Source organism: Lithobates pipiens, unplaced genomic scaffold (genome assembly GCF_037356315.1).
Source record: "Lithobates pipiens isolate NorthernLeopardFrog02 unplaced genomic scaffold, aLitPip1_a1.2 Scaffold_8, whole genome shotgun sequence".
NCBI lineage: Eukaryota > Metazoa > Chordata > Amphibia > Anura > Ranidae > Lithobates > Lithobates pipiens.
In genome coordinates, this window is record NW_027507903.1 from 63,472,609 (window position 1) to 63,493,343 (window position 20,735).

A 20,735-nucleotide genomic window follows, 5' to 3' on the forward strand; every position below is an offset into this window, starting at 1 on the left:
TTGGGGTCAAAGGCTGGCTGGCTGCACTGGGGACACAGGCTGGCTGGCTGCACTGGGGACACAGGCTGGCTGGCTGGCTGCAATGGGGTCAAAGGCTGGCTGGCTGCACTGAGGACACAGGCAGGCTGCATCTGACGGGCACTGGTGAGGCTGCATTCATCTCTTGAATCATGTCCCCAGTCTCTGACCATCTCCTGTATAAAAATGTTTAAAAAAAAAAAAAAAGTTTTGTCATTTTCAGTATCGGTTTTCGGCCTAGTGTATTTTTCCTTTTCAGTATCGGTTTTGGCACCAAAAAACCCATTCGGTGCACCCCTAGTTAAAAGTGCTCTGCTAGCGGCCGAAAAGTGCCGCTAAAATGACGGTAAATCGCTGCTAAAAGTAGGGTCACTGATGTATTTGGCGGAAAGGATCGGATAGCAGCAGGTGTCAGCGGACATATCACCGCCGACATCCATAGGGGTGATTGGAGGGTCCGATCAGGTCCACCTGTCAGTTTTTGAGCCAGACCTGATCAGACAACCCATGTGACAGGGGCCATAACAGTATATTGTACCATAGTATGATCTCTATGCCTCTCCTATAGAGATCACAGTATATTGTACCATAGCGATCACAGTGTATTGTGTTATAGAGATCACAGTATATTGTACCATAGAGATCACAGTGTATTGTATTATAGAGATCACAATGTATTGTATGATAGATATCGCAGTGTATTGTATTATAGATATCGCAGTGCATTGTATTATAGAGATCACAGTGTATTGGATGATAGATATTGCAGTGTATTGTATTATAGAGATCACAGTATATTGTATTATAGAGATCACAGTGTATTGTATTATAGAGATCGCAGTGTATTGTATTATAGAGATCACAGTATATTGTATTATAGAGATCACAGTGTATTGTGTTATAGAGATCACACTATGCCTCTCCTACAGAGATCACAGTATATTGCATTATAGAGATCACAGTGTATTGTGTTATAGAGATCACACTATGCCTCTCCTATAGAGATCACAGTATATTGTATTATAGAGATCACAGTGTATTGTGTTATAGAGATCGCAGTGTATTGTATCATATAGGAGTGAGTAGAACTGTCGGGTGTGTGTTGGCGGTCTCCTCCTCCATGTAGCCGGCTGATCTCCGGTCTCCCGGGGCCCCGGTGATGGTGATGAAGGTGGCGGAAGCTCGGAGATCTCCCAGTAGCGGACGCCTCCTCCTCCTCCTCGGGCTGTGACTTCATCCTCAGCCCCGGAGCTCCAGAGCCGGCCCGGCCCCACCCTCCTCCGTCCGCTGGAAGATGATTGTTTACCTAACGGGCTCGGATCACGGTGAGTGTCCGCCGGGTGTGGGGGGCGGGGGTGCCGGAGGTCGGGGGTTGTAGGGGGGAGAGTACAGGGAAGTGTTTGTATATAATGGGGAGATGTGTGCAGTTCCGGGCTGTGAGCCTCATTCACACCGCCGGTGATGATGGGGGGGATTTCCTCAGACTTGTAGTACATGTAGAGAGAAGTGTATTCTTAGGCCTCATTCACACAAGTGTACACCCTACCAGGCCCGCGTTTGTCCGCACAAGCCGTCCCATTTTGGACGCAGTGGCTGCACAACGCCAAATGTGCGTTGTTTACGCAGAACATGGAACGCCCATGCGTCCTCATGTGCGCAAACACAACCCTCGTATGCTGAGCTATGTCTGCGAGGCTTCAGTCCCAGTCACACCTGAGCGCAGCAGAAATGTGTGCTAAAAACTCGTCAAAATGCACCATGTGTGTTGGGGTGCCATTCATTCTAACACGCTAAAAACCAGCCATTTTGTTGTGTGACAAAACGGGAAAAATGCGCAAAAAAAAAATACTGTCCAAAAACGGGCCAAAATCAGCTCCAAAGAAAAAAAAAAAAAAAGTACAGGAGCTACTTTGGTGCGTTTTGAGTGTAGGGCGGAGTATACAAACGAATGGCCGCCCAACATGGCGTGCCAAAAAAAGTACATGGTAAAACACAACATTCCCAGGTGTGAGTACAGCCTTCCCTCATAGACTTTAAGGATGATCTCCGGCGTGTTCGCACACCCCATGTGCAGAGCCCGCCAGGAAGTCAGCACTGTGCTGCGCTAATCACAGGCAGTGAGACATTTCCCGATCTCTGCAGCCGCGCATCGGGACAATGTCACACTGTCTGTGATTAGCGCAGTGCCGACTTCCTGGCGGGCTCTGTACATGGGGTGTGCGAACACGCTGGAGCTCATCCTTAATAGACTTTCGAATAGGAGTGCCTGAAGAACACCTAAAGATGTCTTCTTCCTGTGTACTGGGGGCTCATTCACAGGGCAGTGCGCAGGCAGTGTGAGGAAGCATCCCCATGCAGGTAAACGCGGCGCTCACACAGGTTTACACTGTACTACGTCCAAGTGAACAAGACCTTAGCCACGTGACATTTTTTATTGGGGGGGCAGCAAACAGTATGCCCCTGGATGGTTGGTAGCACTCCTGTTCTCTGTGTCATCACAGCGGCTTCCATTTCCTCCCTCCTCCTCGGCAGCCAATCGAGACTCTTCTCTTTTCGGTCAATTGGAAAATGGGTCTCACACCCACTTCTGATTGGCCGGATTGAGGATCAGTGTTTCAACAGAAAATATTAATTCGCTGTTGTATAAGGCTCCATGCACACTGAAGCTCAAAAAAGCTATTTCTGGACGCCAGATTGCTGGCAGAAAACACTGGTTGAAAAACCTGCTTTTAACAGCGTTTTATACTAGCGTTAATGAGCGTTTTACAGCGTTAGCGTTAATGGGCGTTTTTTATAAAAATACACAGAGGACACTCCAAAAATCCCACAATACATTGAAAAATAGAATGCCGAACACTAATGAACGTGCGTTAATGAGCGTTAATGAGCGTTAATGAGCGTTTGTAGTTTTTTGCCGCTGAAAAACGGCACTTTGAACGCGAATTTCTGGCGTTCAGAAAAAAGCCCATAAACTCCACTGCTCATTAAAGCTGAAAAACGTCCATGTGTGCATGGACACATAGGCTAACATAGAGTGGAGTTTATGGGCTTTTACAAAAAACGCCCAAACTCCAATAAACTGCAGTTTATCAGCTTCAGTGTGCATGGAGCCTAAGGATGAGCTCAGGCATGTTCGCACATCTCACGCGCAGAGCACGCCAGGAAGTTGGCACTGCGCTAATTACAGGCAGTGCGACATTTCCCTATCTCTGCAGCCGCACATCGGGACAACGTCTCACCGCTTGTGATTAGCGCAGTGCCGTGCCAACTTCCTGGTGGGCTCTACACGTGCTGTTTGCAAACATGCTTGAGCTCATCCTTACTGTAACAAAACACTAGCGTGGGCTCCGGACGCATCCTCTGTGATCCGAGTCCACCCGATTTTGTAGCCTATTAGAGCCTCTGGCTCTAATCAGGTGGTTAAAAAAAAACCCACCGCTGTAATTCATGCACATGGTGCCCTGAAAGGGGCTGGACGCATGAATAGGGGGCGGCCATGGAAAGAGTCATGCTATGCATGACTCTTTCCACTACATATAGGGGGGTGGAATGGAGAGAGGGGGTGGCACCCAGGGCCACCACTGCCTCACCCCAAAGACTTTCAAATGGGAATACCTGAAGAACGCAAAAACATGTCTTCTTCCTGTGTATTGGGGGCTCATTCACAGGGTGCAGATGCTTCCGGAGCAGTGTGAGGAAGCATCCCCATTAGGGTTGCCGCCACCTCATCCCTTTAAAACCCAACACATATACTCACTTGGTGCCTTATCTGCATTAAATTGGCCTCAGAAACTGTGTCATTCATATGTGTTCGGGTTTAAAGTGGTTGTCAACCCTCCTGTAAAAAAAACACCCTGCAAGATAAAGGCATAATGAGGTAGTGTGCATAGCATACTAGCTCATTGTGAATTACTTACCCGAGAACGAAGCCCCCACAGCCATCCTCGTCTCCCCTTCCGGCTGGCAACATCCATCCCAGAGGTAACTACCGGGTATCAAGGCTCCGGCGCTGTGATTGGCCAGAGCTGCAATGACGTCACTCTCATGCATGCGCGGGAGCCGCTGGGAACGGCACAGTACAACTGAAGCAACGGCACATACTGCCATTGCTTCAGGTGGCTTAAGTGCGTATGTGCCACATGACATCGGCACATGCAAATACAGGGATATCTCCTAAACTGTGCAGGTTTAGGAGATATCTAGTACAGCTACAGGTAAGCCTAATTATAGCATTACCTGTTGTTTTAAAGTGGTTGTAAAGGGTTTACAACCACTTTAAGGCCTGATTCACACTTGTGCAGGTGCGTTTTGGGTTGTTTCAATACACATCTTTAAACCACTGAAGTCTATGGAACTAAAAACCGTAAAGTCCCTGGCCCTTTCCATAAAATGCACAGATGTGAACTACATCCATAGGAAACCATGTTAAATGGTCTGTAGTGTGTTTCTGCAAAACTGAAAATGCGCTAAAAAAAATGCATAGGGATAAGGTGGCAACCCTAATCCCCATGTAGGTAAACACGGCCCTCACACAGGTGTACGCTGTACTACGTCCAAGTGAACAAGGCCTTGGCCCCAAAGACTTTCCAATAGGAGTGCCTGAAGAACACATAAATGTCTTCTTCCTGTGTACTGGGGGCTCATCCACAGGGTACAGATACCTCTGTAACAGCTTGCAGGCAGTGTGAGGAAGCATCCCCATGCAGGTACACACAGCCCTCACACAGGTGTACGCTGTACTACATCCAAGTGAACAAGGCCTTAGCCCCAAAGACTTTCCAGTTGGAGTGCCTGAAGAACGCATTAACATGTCTTCTGCCTGTGTTTTGAGGCTCGTTTACAGGCAGCAGATACTTCCGCAGCAGCATGCAGCTGCCTGTATATTTTGGTGGGGATGCAGTGCATGGCCCTGGATGCACACAGTGTATACCCGCCCCTGTCAGACTTGGATGTACGGGGGAGGCCACCAGCCACTGTGTCTCTATTCACATCCATAGGCTGCCTGCACACTGCTCCTAAAGCATCTGCACCCTGTGAATGAGCCCCAAATACACAGGAAGAAGACATGTTTATGCATTCTTCAGGCACTCCCATTTGAAAGTCTATGGGGCTAAGGCCTTGTTCACTTGGACGTAGTACAGCGTACACCTGTCTGAGTGCCGTGTGTACCTGTATGGGGTTGCTTCCTCATTAGTGATTGGCTCAGGTGTGTTCAGATCGAACCCTCCAGGAAGCCAGCACTGCACACCACCAATCAGAGGAAGCATGTATATGTGAAGCTGCCGGTTGGGAAATGCCTCACTGCCTATGATTGGCGGTGTGCAGTGACCGCTTCCTGGTGGGTTCGATCTAAACACGCCCGCCCCAAGCCCATCACTATTCCTCACACTGCCTGCGCGCTGCTCTGGAAACATAAATAAATGGCCCCCACCCGGTGTAAAAATGTGTTTCCAGAGCAGCGCGCAGGCAGTGTGAGGAATAGTGATGGGCTTGGGGCGGGCGTGTTTAGATCGAACCCACCAGGAAGCGGTCACTGCACACCGTCAATCATAGGCAGTGAGGCATTTCCCAACCGGCAGCTTCACATATACACGCTGCCTCTGATTGGTGGTGTGCAGTGCTGGCTTCCCACAGAAGCCATTCATTGGAACTGGAAAGTGGACGCAAGTGATGTGACCGGCCTGAAGACTGCTGAACATCCGTATTTACACTGCTCGTTTTTAAAAATACTTTGCATATGTGCTATGCCAGGCTCTAATAGAGGGTCTGGCATAGACTTAGACAAATGGGTTCACAAACCCTTTAACTGATTTGTGTGAAAGTTATAGCATCTACAAACTATGGTAAATAACCTGTCATTTTTATTCATTTATTTTATACTACTAAAGACGGTAATCAGCGAGTTATAGTGGAACTGTGATAGTACGGCGGATAATCTGACACTAACTGACACTTTGTGGGAACTGACTCACTGCCACTGACATCTTCAGTGAAATGAATACACTGATCAGTGCTAATAATATGCATTGTCACTGTACTAATGACACTGGCAGGGAAGGGGTTGACATCTAGGGTCGATCAAGGGGTTAATTGTGTGCCTAACAATGTGTAACGTGTGCGGCTTTTTTACTACATATCGATTTGTTTCTTTTCTCTGCTTTGCAAGGAGAAGAAACAAAGCGATTGTTCCTTCTGTGCGGAGCCCTGTGTGGTTTGTCAGCAAAGGACTCTGGGCTGTGATTGCACACAGCCGATTAGCAGGTGCTGGCCGTGTATCATTGGCCAGGATCTGCTGACTAAGGCTCCATTCACATCTATGCAGTTTGCTTTTGAGCATTTCTGCAGTGCTTTTTGCTGTGCTTTTTGCATTTCCAGACGCTTTCCAAAACCCATGTTAAAAAGAATGTCCCGTGTGTCTGGAAAAAGGAAAAAGCATGAAAAAAACGCATTGGTGTGAATGGAGCCAAACTCCCGCTGTGTCAAACCACAGGGGCGTAGGCGGGCGGGGGCAAGCCGCTGAACCTGGACACAGGCGATGTATGGGCATGTCGTTGTGCCCGTTGGAGCCGCCCCGTCACAGTATACAGTATGTACTGCAGCAGGTCGGCAAGCGGCTATATTGCCCTCTAAAGCAGTGCATAGATGAAGCAAGTTGAATGAAACAAATTGACTTGATTCTCCCATCCACACACTGGATATGGATGAGGAAATCCTCCCCACTGAGCTATTGTTTTCTGAGAGCAGGGAGAGTTACCCATCATCAGAATACACTGATCAGTGCTGATCGAGCGGGGAAAATCCAATAGATTGGTTGTACAGAAGTCAATCGTTAGATCGACTTCTGTACAACCAGCCTGCCTATGCATGGATTAATATTTGTCCGGTCCTTGCTGAACTGGCCAAATTTTGATTCACGTATGCCCAGCTTAAAAAGCGAACTATGGTGGCAGATCGCTTTTCAGATGGTTGTAAGCACTGCTACCAGTCTGAAAGCAGACTTGGTAAACCCCCCCAGCTTTGTATTATTTTTTTTTTTTAATGAGTACAAAGAATTCTGTGATTGGATGAGGTGGGTGATGTAATGATCTCAACCAGATCCAAGCAGAGAATGCCTTGTGTGTATTAAAACAAAAGTGAGTGACCCCCTGAGGTCAGAGTGTAGATGGGAAAACTGTTTGAATGAATGGGTGACTTGTATAGCGCTACCTATGCAAACTGAATCTCCTCAGGGTGCTTTTGCCGTTGGTGTCCATCTGCGGTATAGTGCGATCCTTTGCCCCATGGAGTGCTGACTAGCTTACAAACATATACACATACTTAGCCAATTTTTCAACAGGATCTAATTAACCTACCAGCATGTCTTTGGAGTGTGGGAGGGAACCCACGCAGGCACAGGGAGAACATGCAAACTCCAGGCAGATGGTTTTGTGGTCGGGATTTAACCCAGCGACCCTGCTAGGTGAATGTGCTAACCACTACACCACTGTGCAGAGCCCAGAGCTATCCTTGTAGTAGCACCGACTATATCCTTGTAGTAGCACCGACCATTCCATTGATTGTCAGCTTCCCCAGCGGCCCCTCAGGTAGGAGATGTATTTCTATTGTGCCAAACATCACTTCGGTTACCAAATCTGAGGAGTTGCCTAACCTGACAGAACACCGGCCCTAAAAGTGTATGTAAACTAAAAAAAAAAGAAAAAAATAATTCCCCAAATTTCCAACAATTAATTTTCTAGTTTCCAAGTATGTTTTGAAGTAATTGTTTTCATCTCAATGAAGCTGTTGTAGTTGGCTGTTGATTCTGCCAGGTTCCTGTTATTGGGTGACAACACTGTCCACCAGCTTCCAATGCAGCGGTAGAGTTGTCACCCTTGGGTGTCTTCTGTTGGGAAGATGCAGGCAGCCCTGTAGACATGTAACGTGCTCAGGGACACAACCCCTGTATTGTCTACTAGTTTTTGTCTGACATCTGCTGATGGAGAGAGGCTGACAGTAAACACTTCAGTCTTCAGCTGGACAGCGTGGTCTGCAAAGACGCCCGGGAACTTTCTAAACCTGAAGTGACTTTACAGGCCATGTGACAGTGTGCTTCGGCTTGTCTGCACTCATGTGAGAGAGTCACAGGACTGCTGGAAAAATAGAACTACAACGCAATGCTAGCATGTTAATACAATGCCATGCTAAACACCGCGGATGGAGGAGTCTCCTTTGTATTAGGAAACCTTTGGCTCCTACAGCTTCTGGTGCTGCTAAATATTGACCATATCTTTTTGTTTAATAAAATGTTATTGCAGATCATTAAAAGATACAAATTAAAAGTAAAAGCCAACAAGGCTCTCATCAAGAAAAAAACAAGCGTACATATTGGACAGATTACCACGGCAAAACAGTATGAAGATACAGTGCATCCAGAAAGTATTCACAGCACTTTACTTTTTCCACATTTTGTTATGTTACAGCCTAAAAGGCCCCTTTCACACGGGACGGAATCCGTAATGATCTGCCCCGTGATGATCCGCTTGCTCAGCGGGGATCGCTCTGTTGTCCCTGCTGAGCCGGCGGATAACAGGGCGGTCCCGGCACACTGTGCACGGACCGCCCTGTCATCTCTCAGCTCTCCTCTATGGGGGATCGGACGAGCACGGACCGTCTGTCTGTGTTCATCCGATCCGCTCTGCAGACGGATGGAAAAATAGGATTTTCCTCCGTCTGCAGAATCGGACAATTGCAGAGGCGGACGATGTTCATCCGCAGACACCCGCTATCCCATAGGAATGCATGTATGTCCGTATTTCATCCGCAAATGGATGGATGAAATACGGACATAATGTCCACATGTGTGAAAGGCGCCTTATTCCAAAATGGGTTAAATTCATTTTTTCCTCAAAATTCTACAAACAATTCCCCATAATGACACGACAGAATTTTGCAAATCTTTGCAAATTAATTAACAACTTCATTACTGGCCACTTTCCCCTTTCCTGCCCAGGACAATTTTTAGCTTTCAGCACTGTCGCACTTTGAATGACAATTGCACGGTCATGCTACACTGTACCCAAACCTTTATCATTTTCTTCCCACAAATAGAGCTTGCTTTTGGTGGCATTTGATCACCTCTGCGGTTTTAAATTTTTGTGCTATAAAAGAAAAAACACCAACAATTTTGAAAGAAAAAAACTGATGGGCACTGGATAGGCAGCACTGATGAGGCGCTACTGACAGGCATTACTGAGTGGCACTTTTATGGGGCACTAACAGGCATTACTGATGGGGCGCTTGCACTTTTTTGGCCACTACCACTGTTGTGGGCACTGATCGGCACTGTTGTGGGTACTGACAGGCGTTTATAGAGGGGTACAGGCTGGCAGGTGATGGCCACCTTTTGATGGGGGCTGTGCTGATAATCAATGCGCTGATTATCAGCACAGACCCCCCTGTGACGGGGAGAGCCGCCAATCGGCTCTCCCTGTCGGCGTGAACCGAGGAAAGCCGTTTACCCGCACTTCCTGGTTCACGCTGTGATTAGCTGTGATGCTTTGTCAGAGGCTTCATACCATGATTGGAGTTGTGTTGTGTCAGACTGAGTTCAATCTTTGTTTCGTCAGACCAGAGAATTTTGTTTCTCACGTTCTGAGAGTCCTTCAGGAGCCAAACTCCAGATGGGCTGTCACTTGCATTTTTACTGAGGAGTGGCTTCCGTCTGGCCACTCTACCATACAGGCCTGATTCGCCATGACTAATCTCCAGGGGGCTGAGTAAAAGACGTTGGGGGCGTGGCCTGGTTGGGGTCCAGGCTGAGATTGCCACTCCATTCACCTCTCCAGGACATCTTAGATGTGAGACTTCCAGGGGCTACCCCTTTTTTTCTTGAACCCTTGCAGGAGCCAGGACGGGCTCCATCCCCTGTCAGCACTCTAACAGCAGCAGTGGATGCACCATTTACATACCCGCTCTCTGACGAGCCTGAGCGGCACACATACCCTTTCTAAGATACAAGCCTGATTGGTGTAGTGCTGCAGAGATGGTTGTTCTGGAAGTTTCTCCTCTCTCCACAGAGAAATGCTGGAGATCTGTCAGAGTGACCATCAGCTTTCTGGCCACCTCCCTGACTAAGGCCCTTCTCCCCCGATCGCTCAGTTTGACCAGGCGGCCCGCTCTAGGAAGAGTCCTGGTGGTTCCAAACTTCTTCCATTTACGGATCATGGAGGGCACTGTGCTCAGTGGGACCTTCAATGCTGCAGAAATGTTTCCCAGATCTGTGCCTCACTACAATCCTGTCCAGAGGTCTACAGTCAATTAATGGACTTCATGACTTGGTTTGTGCTCTGACATGCATTGTTAACTGTGGGACCTTAAGGCTGCTTTCACACTGAGGCGCTTTACAGGCATAGCGCCTGGAGCCTCTCCTGTCACTCCAGTGTGTTAGCCCGAGGGATTTACACTGGAGCGGTACACTGGCAGGACGCCAGAAAAAGTCCTTCAAACCGCATCTTTGCAGTGCTGTAGGAGCAGTATATACACTGCTCCTAAAGTGCCCCTGCCCATTGAAATCAATGGACAGCGCTGGTGGGTTTAACCCTTTTTTTGGCCATGAGCGGGGGATAAAAGCGCCCTGCTAGCTGCTGAAAAGGGTCGCAAAAACTACGGTAAAGTGCAACTAAAAATAGCGGCGCTTTACAGCCGACGTCCCCAACGACGTCCAGTCTGAAAGTAGCCTAATAGACGGTGTATTCCTTTTCAAATCATGTCCATGCAACTGAATTCATCACCACAGGTGGACGCCAATCAATTTGTAGAAACATTTCAAGGATGATCAGTGGAAACAGGATACACCTGAGATCAATTTTGAGCGTCATGGCAAAGGCTGTGTATACTTATGATTTTTTATTTATTTTTTTCCTTTTTTTTTTTATAAAAAAAAAAAAAAAATCAATTTGCAAAGATTTCAAGCAAACTTCTTTCACGTTGTCATTATGGGGAATCTTGAGGAAAATAATGAATTTAATCCATTTTGGAATAAGGCTCTAACGTAACAAAATGTGGAAAAAGTAAAGCGCTGTGAATACTTTCCGGATGCACTGTAGCATGAACAAAACATATGGACACATTTCAAGAAATGTACAGTAGAGCACTGGAACTGTTACTGGGCAATAAAATAAAAGAAACAAATGGGTTATTTACGAAAGGCAAATCCACTTTGCTCTACAAGTGCAAACTAAAAGTGCAAAGTGCACTTGAAATTGCACTGAAAATGCACTTGGAAGTGCAGTCGCTGTAAATCTGAGGGGTACATCCAAGGAAAGTAAAAAACAGCATTTTAGCTTGCATTTGATTGGATGATAAAAATCAGCAGAGCTTCCCCTCGTTTCAGATCTACCCCTCAGATTTAGAGCGACAGCACTTCCAAGTGCACTTTCAGTGCAATTTCAACTGCACTTTGCACTTGCAGTTTGCACTTGTCGTAAATAACCCCCAATGTGACCATCTGATAGGATGCAGACCCAGTTTAGGAATTCATTTTCCACTGACCCGGCTTAGTTTATTTTAAATTCGACTTTTGTTGATCGAGTTTGTGCTTGCAGGGTCACTCATGGTTCAAATTTTAGCCTGTTCAGCAGGAATTGGGAAATATATGAACGGTCTATGTGGGCCGTAGGAGTACCTTAAAAGTCTACATTATCTTGAGATTGGAGCGCTGGGAGCGGAGCTACTGAGAGAGCAACATGAATAATCTCCGTTCTTCTTAAATTTTAAGCTCAATTGTTCCATAGTATGTGCTGCTACAGAGGTAACCACAGACCTTTTATAAGATTTGATTGGCCATAGCCTAGCCCCCCCTTTAACCCCTTCCCGCCGACTGTACACATATATCCAGCCTCATGGAAGTGGGTCTTTTTCTGTGGGGCCACATATCTGTGTATCTCTGTTTGTGCTGGGAGTGCGCTGCACACCTCATTCCCGGCACAGAGACTGGGCTCTCACCAATGATCGAAAGCCGGGACTTCTGATTATGGGTCACCTGATCGCTGTGATAGTCTCTGATTGGCTATCACAGCGATTAGTCACTGTAAGTCTTCCCCTGTGTTTACTTCCTTTTCTGAATGGAGAAGAGAGATACATTGTATCTTCCTCTCATTGGAGGAGATGAAGCTGTAAATAAAAACAAAACAAAAACAAGATCAAGGATTTGACATGGTTAGTATTACGACCAAGGTCAGGTGCCTAGCTCTGAGGAGGGGGGGGGGGACCCTCGAAACTCGTTCTGTTTTTCTTGTAGTTCCTTTCGGATTACCCCATCTGAGGAAGTCAGCATCCACCTAGTTTCGGGATACCATATATACCTTTCACACCACCATTTTATCTGACATCTGTTACTCCACACCTTGGAAGACCTATTAATGCGGAAAGTGACTGTGTTTTTTGTACCAAGACATTTTGGAAAATTTCATGCTCCCGACTTTGTGGGAACAGTTTGGGGATGGCCCGTTCATGTTCCAACATGACTGCATACCAGTGCACAAAGCAAGGTCCATAAAGACATGGATTAGCAAGTTTGGGGTAGAGGATCTTGACTGGCCTGCAGAAAGCCCTGACCTCAACCCGATAGAACACCTTGGGGATTAACTAGAGGGGTGTCTGTGAGCCAGGCCTTCTCTCCAACATCAGTGCCTGACCTCACAAATTCTGTTCTGTAAGAATGGTCAAACACTCTCATAGACACACTTCTAAACATTGTGGACAGCCTTCCCTGAAGAGTTGAAGCTGTTATAGCTGCAAAGGGTGGGCCAACTCAATATTGAACCCTACGGACTAAGACTGGGATGCCATCAGTGGCTGCTGGTGCTCAATTTATTTGGGGGGGTGGCAAAGAAACCTCCCCCCCAATCGGCTGATTGTCCTGCACTACTTACCCCATCCAGGTCATGGGCGGCTTCCCAGCTGCTTCTCCTTCTCAATGGCTTCCTGGGCGATTTCCTCACTGCTTTTCATACCAGCCATTCTGGTCACATCTCCCCTGGCCAATCGGGTCTTAAGACCCATTTCCTGATTGGCTGGGAGGAAGAGCAGGAAAATGGTAGCCAATATTAGATTGCTATTGTCACACAAGTGGGTGGGATCGGGGGCCAGCCATTTTGAAGAACCTCAGGCTCTAATCGCGTGCGCCTGAAAAGAAAAAAAGAAACCCATAGAAATCCATGCGTCTGGCACCCGGCATGGAGATTGGGGGGGCGGGTGACGCTGGATGCCATCAAAGTTCATGTGCGCTTAAAGGCAGGCATCCCAATACTTTTGACAATATAGTGTATGTATAGTTTACTAACATATGACAGAGTTGACATGACAAAATTGTGCTTAGGCAATAACAGGACAAGCAGAACATTCCCCTCCACTACAGTAAACATGCCTAGTGCATACATCTGTTAAAGTGTCCCCAAGTCATTTTCCAGATCAAATAATTATTTGATTATTTACATAAAATCGAGTCCCACTTCCTGGTTGAGTGAGGCACTGGCAATCGCAGATGCCTTCTTTGAAGGCTAATTACCAGTGTCTTCGTGGGTGATCCTGGCTGTACATTGAGAGTTTTTGCAAGATTTCATGAATCCCTGAGAGTCAGACGACTGCACATGTGTGAGATCTGGCACTGATGTCATGGGTGGGCCGGAACACAAAACACGGAAGAAGCTGAACACCGATGACGTCTGCCTCATGCACATGGGCCATCTGAAAAATCCTCTCTGAACGCCAGGACTGTTTTCTGGAGAATGTGGCATAAAAAAACATGCTGCGTATTGTTCATGAATTTATGCGCATATAGCGTTTGAGTGTAAATGTATTCTACTGGGCAGAATATTATTTTTTCTGGCTGTTGGAATGCATTTACATGCATAGAGTTTAAGCTTGTTTAGGCGTGTTTATTAATTTTTTTTTTTTCTATCCTCTCAAGAATGTGTATATTTTAGTAATAATAAATAATCACTCCTCTTCTAATACACATGTAAACACCTATGTGTGTATGAACATATCGGCTTATATAAAATGGAGGTGCTTTTACAGGCTCAAATGCTCAGCACCTGTATAAGGGCTGTGTTTTAAGCTCCGCGTGCATGAGCCCTAAACAGTTTATTTGGACCAAGCTTTGTATTTTTTTTTGAATGAATACAAAGCTTCCTTTGATTGGCTGAGGCAGGCGGATGATGTCATGATCTCTGCCCTAGCCAATCAGAAGAAGCGTAGTGTTCATTCAAAGAATGCAAGGCTTCCTTCAAATGGCTGACCAGTCCGAATACATTTTGTTCCTGGAAGTTCCCACCCCTTTGCCGGTGTTCTGGCATATTCAGTCCGGCCATCATATAGCGTCCGCCCCGTACTGCGCATGCGCAGTACGGGGCAGAAGAAGCTTTATAAAATTTCCGAAGCTGAACGGCGCCTGCACCGTGAGTGGAGGTGGTAGCCCCACCATCCAAGCGGACATAGGGTTGTGAAAATTAGACGGCCCCTCGCGGGCGAGCTTCGCTTGCCGCGCTTCGCTCGCCGCGCTTCGGGCTCGGCCTTGCTGCGCTCGGCTCTTTTTTATTCCTACTCTATGTGCACTTGGATGGTGGGGCTAGAACCTTGACTCAGTGTGCAGGCGCCGTTCATCCTTGGCTATTTTCGGAATCTGTGTTGCTGTGTACTGCGCATGCGTAGTACACAGCGGACGCTATCTGATGGGGGACCTTATATGATAAGACACCGGAACACAGTGCTGTATATTGTATGTTCCTGAGGCTCCATAATGTTTATACAGTACTTCTAGCGGGTACTGTTAAGTAAATAGTTCTCCCTTCCGCTTTTCAGCTCTGATACACGGCTACTGCAGGAGGGACCGTGATCTCCCTCTGACATCAGCCGGGGAGATCATGTGGCCGCTCGGCTCCTCCCGCAGAAGCCCTCTCGGAGCTGTAAGTGCGGTATGCCAGCTTCTAATAAAGAACCTGGCAGTGACAATAAATTTTTTTTTATTTTCAATAATAGCGGCATGGGGCGGAGCAGAGACAGAGAGGGTGCTGACAGGCAGGAAGGAGGAGCGTGAGGGGAGAGGAGAGCAGGGCAGTGTATGACAGAGGGACGCACTTTGACCACGGTGGTCAGGGCTGAGTAGCTCTGGTTATCGTGGTCAGTTTAGAGAGGGGCATACAGGAAGTGGCAGGCTCAGGGAGTTTCATTTTACATTTTTTTTACAGTTTATAGGGGGGCAGATTACACAGCACAAGCGCTGTGCTGTTTAATCTGCTTTAAAGGACCAGAATCTGTATTTTTTTTTTTTTTTTTTGGGTTAACAAACACTTTTGCCTTTAGAACTACTGTAAGGCTTGACTTAGATGGCTCAAATGTTGGCTCATTCCTGCTGAATCAACAGAAATTGGAGCCATGGGGGACCCCAAGCTTTGCCTGACTTGAGTCGACTTTAAATTTAAAGTGTATACAAAGTAGAGATATCCAGATAACCCCAAGTTGTTGCCAACATCTTAAATATAGATACCAGAGTATGTCCAGGCTAGATCTAACTATGCTTAAAACTGCTCCCACCTCCCTTTTAACTCCTAACTACCATGTAGAGGAAAGATGCATATACTTACCTATTCCCAGGGTGCTCTGGTCCAGTCATGTGATCTTCCCTGCGGCCAGCTTCAGGAGAGAGGAGAGAGCGCTGATGACAGATGGAATGCCTGGGTGGTGACACCACCCATTAGTATATTATAGGCTATCCGTTGTCGGCTGTCCCTTCTCTCCACTGAAGTTGGGGCAGTGGGAGCCGATCACATGACCTGAGCACCCTGAGGATGGGTAAGTATAGTCTTCTTTCATCTATAGGGTAGTTAGAAAAGGAGATAGGAGGGGGTGGGGGCATTTTAAGGGTTGGTAATATAGCCTGGACTTCCACTTTAACTGAGCTGGATAGTAAATGAATGGCCGAAGAGTGGCTGCACCCTGTCTGTGCCATTGTATTCAGACAGCTGCTAAAAAGCTGGCAGTGGGGATTCCTTCATCCATGCGGTTTAGTGCGGATGGGAAATCAAAGGATTTCTCCTATGGGCCCTTTCACAGCAGAAACTGCACATTTACTGCGCTTTTTTGCATGTGCAGTGACGTACATTTGATGCACATTTGCATGCATTCACAGTGCGTTTATTCTGAGCTTGCATTTCCTTTGTGGTCACTTCCATCTTCTTTCTTCTTTAGGCTTTTAGGACCCATTCACATTAGAAACTGCACATCTACTGCATGTTTTTTCCTTGCACATATGCATGCATTTGATGTGTGTGCAGTTGACATGCATTTTTTCTATCTGCTATTGTCCTATGTTCTTTCTTTCATTCCCTGGGCTTCTATGTGCTCTGTGATGCATTGCAGTGTGTTTGAATGCATTTCTGTGCGTTTGTGGTGTGGAAAAATGGACCATGCTCTACTATTTGAATTTTTTTTTTAACTGCACTGCACTGCAGTGCAATAATGTAAACCAGGGTTCAACAAATTGTATTTGAATCTAGGAGCCAGATAAAAAAGTTAGGAGCCAGTGGGGGGGGATGGGCTGTAAATATATGGCAGGTTGTCTTTCAGCCTCTGCCTCTGTGCTATTCAGTAACATACAATATATATCCCTGGGGTGATGCCGATGGTTTTATCAGTGTAAAATATTGGAATAATGGATCTAGCGCTATACATGTTCATAAAAAACTTTGACCAAAGAATAAATATACAGTGCATCAAACCTAAATGTGCACACTAATGCCGCGTACACACGGTGCGACCGTGTATGCTCCATCGAAATTTTGCTGGCCGAATTTCCACCAGCAAAAGATTGAGAGCAGGTTCTCAATTTTCCCGACAGAAAAAGCTTCTATCCGAAATTTTGATCGCGTATATGCAATTCCGACACGCAAAAACTCACGCATGCTCAGATTCAACACGGAAGCTGTTGTCTACTGGCTATTGAAATTCCTTTTTCTAGTCCCGTCATTGGAGGTCGACCGATATGGGTTTTTCTCTGGCCGATGCCGATGCCGATATTTAGAAATCATGGCGGCCGATAGCCGATATATAATGCCGATTTTTTTTGGGCCGATATGTTAGGCCGATTTTATTTTATTTATTTATTTTTAATCCCCCTTGATCTAACACACCTTTCCCACTGGGGCGTTTTTTAAGGTGCTTTTGGGCTAAAAATAGCGCCTGCAAAATGGCTCCCCTGCAGTCTGTGTGAAAGACAGAGTGCTTTCACACTGAGGCGATGCGCTGGCAGGATCTTAAAAAAAAAAGTCCTGCAAGCAGCACGTTTGGAGTGGTGTATACCGCTCCTCCACCACTCCTGCCCATTGATATGAATGGGCACGACTGCCGAAGCGCATGCAATGCGATTTGGCAGCGGTGCTTCATGGGCGCATTTAACCTCTTCCTTGGCCGCTAGCTGGGATATATGTGCTCCACTAGCAGCCAAATAGCACCGCTAAAATGATGGTAAAGAGCCGCTAAAACTTGCGTTTTACCATCAACGCCTGCCCGCTCCAGTGTGAAAGCAGTCTTCATAAGTGATACAGAAAATTTCTTACACTTAAACATTTATTAAACAAAACAAACCTCCAATCAGTTTACTTGTATGTATGATTTAGATAAAAAAAAAAAACTATATATTAAATAAAAAAACAGGTAGTCAAAACTTTTGGACAAAAAAAAAAAAAAAAAAAAAAAAAAGGGCTAACTTTACTGTTTTTATTTTATTTTTATTTTTTAAATGGTGTATTTTTTTCCAAAAAAAATGCATTTGAAAGACCTCTGTGCAAATGCCGTGTGACATAAAATATTGCAACAACCGCTATTTTATTCCCTAGGATCTCTGCTAAAAAAATATATATCATTTTTGGGGGGTCTAAGTGATTTTCTGGCAGAAAATACAGGATTTTTACTTGTAAGCAACAAGTGTCAGAAAAGATTTAGTCTTTAAATGGTTAAACTGAGAACTTCTACACAGAGATGACTTCATTCATTCAAGTGTAAACTTTGTATCATTTTGTTCTTTTCTTGGCAGCCCAGAGAGGAGGAAAGGGTTGCTATGACCACTCAGTCAACTTGCACTGACTTCTATACAGAAGTCATTTCAAAGTCCCGCTGTAGTTCTAAATCGGCTTTTTATCAGCACAATCGGCCGATGCCGATTATTTAAAAAACGGCAAATATCGGCCGATATATCGGTCGACCACTACCCGTCATATGTGTTGTACGTTACCGCGTTCTTGACGGTCGGAATTTGGTGTGACCGTGTGTATACAAGACAGCTTGAGTGAAATCCCGTCGGAATTCGGTCAGGAAAAAGTCCAAAGCTTTTTCCGACCAAAATTCTGATCGTGTGTACACGGCATAATGAAATAAATTGTCATAATAGCAAGCAAAAATCGAAATGCTCAGAGATAAAACTTCTAGTTCTTCCACCACAAGTGCTCAGCATGAAGATGGCCTCTCACCAGAGATGTTTGACCCCTTTTTACAAGGATGGTCAAAAAATGCTTTTGGAACACCAGATTGGTTCCGCTAACAGCATAAATCCACTCCAATGGCCACCGATGGAACTAGGACAGTGATGGCAAACCTTGGCACCCCAGATGTTTTGGAACTACATTTCCCATGATGCTTAACTGCTCTGCAGAGGGCATGAGCATCATGGGAAATGTAGTTCCAAAACATCTGGGGTGCCAAGGTTCGCCATCACTGAACTAGGATGTAAAAAATGACTGCAGGATAAAAGTCGAATAGTGTAGTAATTTTTAATAAAGTAAAATAAAAAGAGCAGCAATAATAGCAGTTATACTCACATGTTGAAGTGCCTGGCCTGGCACTAGGTGTAATCAGCGTGTGTGAGTCAGCTAATCCCCTGGGGATGGCGTGCATGCCACGTCTCGCTCCGGAGGGCAAAGCCTGGTATGGGGTATTAAGTTAGGACCCGCTCCGACATATGTTTCGCCACGATTGGCATCTTTTTATCAGTGTCTCTTACTCTGAGTGTCCGTAAGAGAGATCATGTTGGCGGTGGTGGGCGTGCCTTTCTCTCTGCTGTCTCTCGGTCTCTGGGTAAAGAGGTGGCCACATTTTCTGTAAAAACACGCAGTGCGGCGCCACTCCTCAAGCCAATCAAAGTTCTGCTAGTTCCCTAGCGAATAAGTGCGCAGTCTGTCCCTGCTGCCTCTACAGCTAATGAAAGAGCAAAGCATTGTTGGCTGGGCAACCAATCTGGATGTGGCGCGCAGATGACCCAAAGAGAATGCGCAACTGTCAGGAGTCCCTTGTGTGCACATACAGCGACTAAAGCATAATTGATTGCTAGGACGACAGTGCTCCTAGAAACTCATGACAGTAAGTGCAAGGGAGATTATTGAGGAGCAAGCGGACATGGAGGGGGCCGGCCACAGGCTCCCAGCAGGGGAGAAGGCAGAGAGAGCACACAGTGCAGCCACCGGCAGGAATGGACTGACAAAAGCCCAGGTGCCAGGATGCAAATTCTAGTCGCCATTGCAACGCGAAGCCTGGGATTTGTTGAGCCCTGATGTGAACCCATAAGTATACCTTGATTTTTGACTTTCTATGCACTTGGAGTACAGTTAAAAATGCATCCAACTGCTTATTTGTATGACATGAGCAAACCTCGTCTATGGAATTGTTTGTGTGTGTGTGTGTGTGTGTTGCTTTTCCTCATCATGCGTGTCATGCGACTTGCAGTGGTGGGTCCCATAGGTACCATCCCATTGTTCTCAGGAGACCTGTTCCTGTATATGGCGCCTCTCTGTCTTTTTACATGTGTTGCCGAATCAACAGACATGACCTTCACAGGCCCCTCTGACTGATTCCGGGCAAGTTAATTCAACAATTGTGTCTGTTTTCTCCCAAATAATTTGGCAGCTGTACATGTTTATGGATCCTACGCACATCTCACCTCCCTGGCATGTCTTATGGCCAGTCATACAGTAAGGAGAATGAGAAATTCACAGCACATTAGTCTCAGGTGAATATAAGGTGGCGGATAAGATGGCTCAAGGGTGCAGAGATTGTCAATAAACGGTGACAGTAGATCTGTTAGTGATGACATACTTATTTCCTCTTGTGGTTTGTTGTGTCTTCATGTCCGGTTCTTTACTACTGTTGAGTGATATACAAGGAATACAGAATTACCAAAACTGGATGTTACAAGGCAATTCAAATGTTACTTGCCGTTTTTTCACACCAGATCGTTTTTTTTTTTATCGCCATGTAATAGCATGGTAAATGTTGGAGATAGGACGGTAGGTTAATATTTTTTCTTCTCCCTGTTTTCAGTAGTTTTTGGTTGCGTTTGCCTTTCCTGAATATTTCAATTTGTGTTATGTGTTTTACCTATTGTAGTTTTTTTTTTTTTTTGTATTTTTGTTTACCTTTAGCAGTTTTAGTTAACAATTGGTTTGTTGGATGTTTTTAATTCACTGTTATAATACCATTTTACAGTAAATTTTGACTTTTTTCTTTATTTTCAAAGGCTAAGGCAAGGTTCACATTTGTCTGTTGCAGGAATGCTCGCAAAATCATGCGCTTTCTTGCAATGCACAAAAATGTGCAGCACTTTTGCAGACGCACGCTATCTAGCATCTTGCCAATGTGCATGCAATTTTTTTCTAAAAAGGTTTATGCACTTCCTTAATGTGTTTTTCTTT

General features: G+C 45.9%; 1 protein-coding gene across 2 annotated transcripts in view; it reads left to right on the forward strand.

The window, feature by feature from the left end:
- The first annotated feature begins 1,096 nt into the window (after positions 1–1,096).
- The window catches only part of ATP8B4 (ATPase phospholipid transporting 8B4 (putative)), a 531,442-nt gene continuing 511,803 nt past the window's right edge, over positions 1,097–20,735 (forward strand). The window contains exon 1 of one of the 2 annotated variants that reach the window (XM_077470822.1): positions 1,097–1,343. The gene's annotated coding sequence lies outside the window, so the exon portion shown is untranslated. Of the gene's footprint in view, positions 1,344–20,165; positions 20,331–20,735 lie in introns of those variants that run through there. The other variant, XM_077470823.1, reaches the window with a different exon arrangement.